This window comes from Coenobita brevimanus, chromosome 99 (genome assembly GCF_032717465.1).
Source record: "Coenobita brevimanus isolate Jiangsu-jjx chromosome 99, ASM3271746v2, whole genome shotgun sequence".
In the NCBI taxonomy this organism is placed as follows: Eukaryota; Metazoa; Arthropoda; class Malacostraca; order Decapoda; family Coenobitidae; genus Coenobita; species Coenobita brevimanus.
Genome location: NC_137052.1, coordinates 3439507 through 3445060, shown reverse-complemented (window position 1 = coordinate 3445060; position 5554 = coordinate 3439507). Strand labels below are relative to the sequence as shown.

The 5554-nt window shown below is 47.9% G+C and overlaps 1 pseudogene; it reads left to right on the top strand.

The window, feature by feature from the left end:
* The first annotated feature begins 4415 nt into the window (after positions 1-4415).
* LOC145414403 (ribosome maturation protein SBDS pseudogene) lies at positions 4416-5348 on the top strand (annotated as a pseudogene).
* Positions 5349-5554: the final 206 nt, after the last annotated feature.

The following is a 5554-nucleotide window of genomic DNA, read 5'->3' as shown; positions in this document are numbered from 1 at the left end:
GGATGGAGAAGGAACAGTGAGAAGGAAGGGAATGAAGAGGGAATGGAGAGATGGATGAGGGGAAGGGGTGGAGTGAAGGAGAGTGATGAGACAAAAGGTGAGGGGTGCAAGGGAGGGGGGAGGAGAGAGGAGGGGAGAAATGGAGACAGGGGAGGGGAGAGGATATGGAGAGGAGGCAAGTATGCAACCCCTTCACTACGAGAAGCCAATCTCAAAACAAGTTACCTAGCAGTAGAAAAACGAAAAAAAAAAAATCACTTAAAAAAAGGTTTATGTAGATTTTGCAAGACAAATGGTAAGAAAGGTGTGCCAGGGAGCCTCCTACGACCACGAGACCACGTCCTCAGGAGTGCGAGCGAGAATGGGTGACTAAAGGAGAATGGGGAGCCCTTTGGAGTAAGAGAGAAAAAATGGGGAACCTAATGGGGCCACAGAATGGTTAATGGGCATCGTTGGCTACCCATAATCCCTCCGCTACCAAGTAAAGAAATGTAGAGGACTCAAAAATAGGATAAAAGAAAAGACCTGCAGACATGAGGGAGTAAATAGTGTGTGTGTGTGTGTGTGAGTACATGCTACTATGTTTGCAAGTACTAGACATGGGTACGTTTTGTGATGAAGGAGAAAGGGTGGGAGTGACAAATGAGAGAGAGAGAGAGAGAGAATCTACCACACATCAGCTCAATATCAACCTATTATTTTCCTCCTGTCTCAGTGTGTGTGTGTGTGTGTGTGTGTGTGTGTGTGTGTGTGTGTGTGTGTGAATAAAATCGTAGGACGGTAGCCTCCTTTTTTACCTGCATGCACACCTGTAATTATGCCTCCTTACCTGCCTGCCTTTAAGTCTGCCTACCTGCCTACTTGTTCTCCTGCCTGTCTTTAAGTCTGCCTACCTGCCTCCTTGTTCTCCTGCCTGTCTTTAAGTCTGCCTACCTGCCTCCTTGTTCTCCTACCTGTTCTCTTCCTTGCCTACCTGCCTAATTGTTCTCCTGCCTGTTCTCTTCCCTGCCTACCTGGCTACTCATTGTCCTGTTCTTCCCTGTCTGCCTGCCTGTCCTCCTGTCTTCCCTCCTGCCTATCCTGCTGTCTCTTTGTCCATCTGCCTGCCTGTCCTCCCGCCTATCTGCCTGTCTTCCTTCCTGCCTGTCCTCCTGTCTTTCTTCCTGCCTATCCTGCTGTCTGTTTGTCCTGTCTGTCTGTCTGTTCGCGTGGCCTGTAACTCATACCTAAACAAAGCAAGTCAATGAATGCGTCAACTCCAGCCAAGCCTATCTATCTGTCTATCTATCTATCTATCTATCTATCTATCTATCTATCTACCAACCTGCCATTCTGTTCTTTAATACAGTGACGTCTTTTAATTTTACTTTATTCTTGCAACTACTGTCTATCTATCTGGCTCTATCTATGTCTATCTATCACTATCTATTTATCTATCTTACGTCAAACCCCGTAATTCGCCTTCACATGAGATAATGGATGGTCGAAAATCCCATATCAGATGACCATTAATCACACCCTTCTGGAAAATCGTCTCCCTCCACGTATCCTTGTGGAGAGAGAGAGAGAGAGAGAGAGAGAGAGAGAGAGAAATGACAAATGATGGAGGGAGAATGGAAGTGACGGCAAGGAGTGTGGAGGGGGGGAGGGAGGGAGGGAGGAAGGAAGGAAGGAAGGAAGGAAGGAGGGTGGGAGTGAATGAATGAATGATGACTGGATGGAAGGAAGGAAGGAAGGTGGGTGGGTAGGTAGGTAGGTAGGTAGGTAGGTAGGTAGGTAGGTAGGAAGGAGGGTGGGAATGAGTGAATGAATAAATGAATGAATGAAGGAAGGAAAGGAGAGTGCAAAATCTTTCAATATTTCCCATAACTTACAATATGAAACGCATCCACTAAAGATATAGACCTGGACTAAACACAATGAACTTGACGATCAATTCTGGGAACAACTCACCACTTCCTCACGCCTCTCCTTCGACTCTGCATCAACTGACCTGTAAAGAAAAAAAAATGTTAGAATTATTATGCCAAAAATGGAGATATTTGCATTACATCTATCTACCTATCTATGCACCTGTCTATGCCTGCCTACCTACCTACCTGTCCATCCATCCATCTACCGCTCTATCTATCTATCTATCCATTCATCTATCTATCTATTCCCTAAAACAGCACTTATAACAGCATCAGCTATCTATCTACATCTTCATCGATTTATCTATTGCCTCGCAGCAATTATAACAGCATCATTATCTACATCTACCTACCTACCCACCTGTCTATCTATCAATCTAATCTATCTATCTATCTATCTTACCTGACGCAGCACTCATATCATCATCAACAACTACACAATCACCTCAATCACCAACGAGGAGGTGATTGAGCCCACTAAGACCACGAGTACACCAGCCAATGTCCTTTACCTGTCTCACCTGGGATGGTTTGCGTCACACTGTCAATTTGGCCTGATCTCTCTCTCTCTCTCTCTCTCACTCTCTCTCTCTCTCTCTCTCTCTCTCTCACTCTATCTCTCTCTCTCTCTCTCTCTCTCTCTCTCTCTCTCTCTCTCTCTCTCATCTTACAGAGTTTCCATCACCACCATCACCACCACCACTTTCATCATCATCATCGTCATCACCTTCCTAACCTTATTTCCCAAACTTAGTCTCATCATATATGCTAATCTAACCTAATTTAACCTAATCTACTGTGCCAATTAACCCTTTATGATCTCCCCATAAAATTTCCATAATCAGCCTTCCCTTTTTTCGAAGATTCAGATTCGTCTTTTCAACAGCAAAATATTCACACACGAAAATTCAGTCTTTCTCACGATTCAGAATTTCGCTCCTTTAATTGTTTATGTTGGTGGTGGACTGCAGGACATGGGCGAATTCAGCCTGTAGTCCACTGGGTTCACATTTCAGATGAACTAGGGGCTGCTACAACAAAAACAACAAACAACAACATCAACTACTACTACTACTACTACTGCTGCTACTACTACTACTGCCACAACCACCACCACCACCACCACCACCACTACATATGCCACTAATACTGTTGCTACTATTACTACTACTCCTACTATTACTACTACGGTACTACCCCTACTCCTACTACTACCACTACTACTACCAACGCTACTACTACTGCCACCACCACCACCCACTACTGCTACTACTACTACTACTACTACAATGTGAGTGTAGGAAGGACACGTATATTCTTCCCTACATCACAAACCCCGGAAACGGGTGATCAAATTACCTCTCTCTCTCTCTCTCTCTCTCTCTCTCTCTCTCTCTGAGCCCTTCACAAAAATTCCCCAAATTCCAGCGCTATATATTTGCGTCCCGGAATTTGGCAGGAATTTGGTTATCAAGCTTTTTAACTGCGGAAGAAAATACTCGCCCAAAAAATCCATCAAGAACATGTAAGAGTAATCCAGGTAACCAAAGTAATCCGGTAATCCAGGTAATTACTCCCGAGGGCGTTCTTGTGAGTGAGTGTTAGTGGGGGACGTAAAGCGGAAGGACATATGGCACTGAGACACGGGTGGGAAGGAGTCTGCTGCGTGAGAAAGGTGAGGGTTTTTGTAGTGAAATCTGGCTTGTATCCTTTGACCTCTACCCCACACCTGACTCCATACACCTGGTACACATCTACGATACACACCCTTCCTACACGCATACACATCTACGATACACACCCTTCCTACACACATACACGTCTACAATATACATCCTCATTATACGCGTACACGCCAACGATACACACCCTCACTATATGCATAAATACCTTTGATAATCACCCTCACTATACCCAAACACATCTACAATACACACCCTCACTATACGCATACACATCTACGATACACACTCTCACTATACGCATACACGCTTACTAATACACACCCTCACTATACGCATACACACACTTTCATAGCCTGAGACGCAGTAGCTAAAGAGTGAGAAGGGGCACTCTGAGGTTAAATCTGACGTGTTTTCTTTGACCTCTACCCCATACCTGCCTCAATACACCTGCATATACCTGGACAACACCTAGAATACACAGCTTCAATACACACACACACACACACACACACGGTACCTAATGAGCACAAAGGGGCGTTTTGGGATGATGTCAAACTTTAATTCTGCGACCTTTACTCCACGATACATTTAATACACATATGCACTAAATTCCTGCCTTTATACACCTGGGTGAGACAACCCCAGCATGTATTCAGTATGGACGGTGGGTGTTAATGTCAAAATGGTGACACGTGAAGGTGAGTGAGTCACCAACTGAATCTCGTAGACAGATAACCTGGTCTGGGAACGACCTTGACAGCTAACACATTAAAAAATATAAATAAAAGGAAAAACTTATAAAGCAGTAATAAAAAGAATGGGTCAGATCAAAGGTAAAATTTTCGCTCCCACCAACCAGGTCTGCCTGTCCTGTGACCAACGTGGCGGTGGTCCGCCTGAAGAAGGCGGGCCAGAGGTTCGAGACTGCCTGCTGCAAGACCAAGGTGGGCGGCTGGCGTCAGCAGGTGGGGAACAACCTGGCCCAGGTGCTGCAGTGTGAGACGGTCTTCACCAACGTGGCGAAGGGCCAGGTGGCCAAGAAGGCTGAGCTCCTCAAATGCTTTGGCACCGATGACCACAGGAAGATCTGCCTGATGATCCTGGGGAAGGGCAGCCGTAGGTGTCCAGCCAGGAGCGCCAGGCCAAGCAAGAGCTGCAGGTGTCCAGCCAGGAGCAGGGCGAGCTGCAGGTGTCCAGCAAGGAGAAGGCCGCTGCAGGTGTCCAGCAAGGAGAAGGCCGCTGCAGGTGTCCAGCCAGGAGCACCAGGCCAAGCAAGAGCTGCAGGTGTCCAGCCAGGAGCTGCAGGCCAACCACGAGGCGTCGCTCAGGGCCATCGCCTGTCCTGTGTCCAACCTGTGCATCAGCTACAGACGCCCTATCCACCCACCATCATCCAGCAGGCCATGAAGAACATCCACTTCTCCCTCAACCCCAACAAAAACAACAAGCAACAAGCCCTGGCCGTCATCCAGCAACTGGCTGACGTCATCCCGATCCAGCGGTGCAGATGCGAGTGCGTGTCACCCTCCCCGCCAACCAGGCCACACGACTGCACGACAAGGTGGCCGCCCTCATTAACCTGGAGTCGCTGACCTTTGACCTTGACCTGCGCCTGGTGGGCACCATTAAGCCGGGCCATTTCCGGAGCATTGAGGAGGCCGTGATGGACCCCACTGGCGGCCTGGCCATGGTAGAGGTGCTCAGCCTTAAAGACCTGACGCAGCTGCCTAACCGATCCCTGGCAGAATGAGTCTGCCAGGGAAGCCTTCACGTCGTGTCACTGTTGTGCACGCTGACTGAGGCAGCTGCGGCGGCGGCCATCCTCGCCATACCTGCACCTCGTCGTGGGAAGAACCCCAGACCCACCTTGGTGGGGCCCTGCCTACCTCAACGGGGCACCACATCCCTGCATTGTGTACCTGCTGCACCACACTGTACCTGTAGGAAGATCCCAAA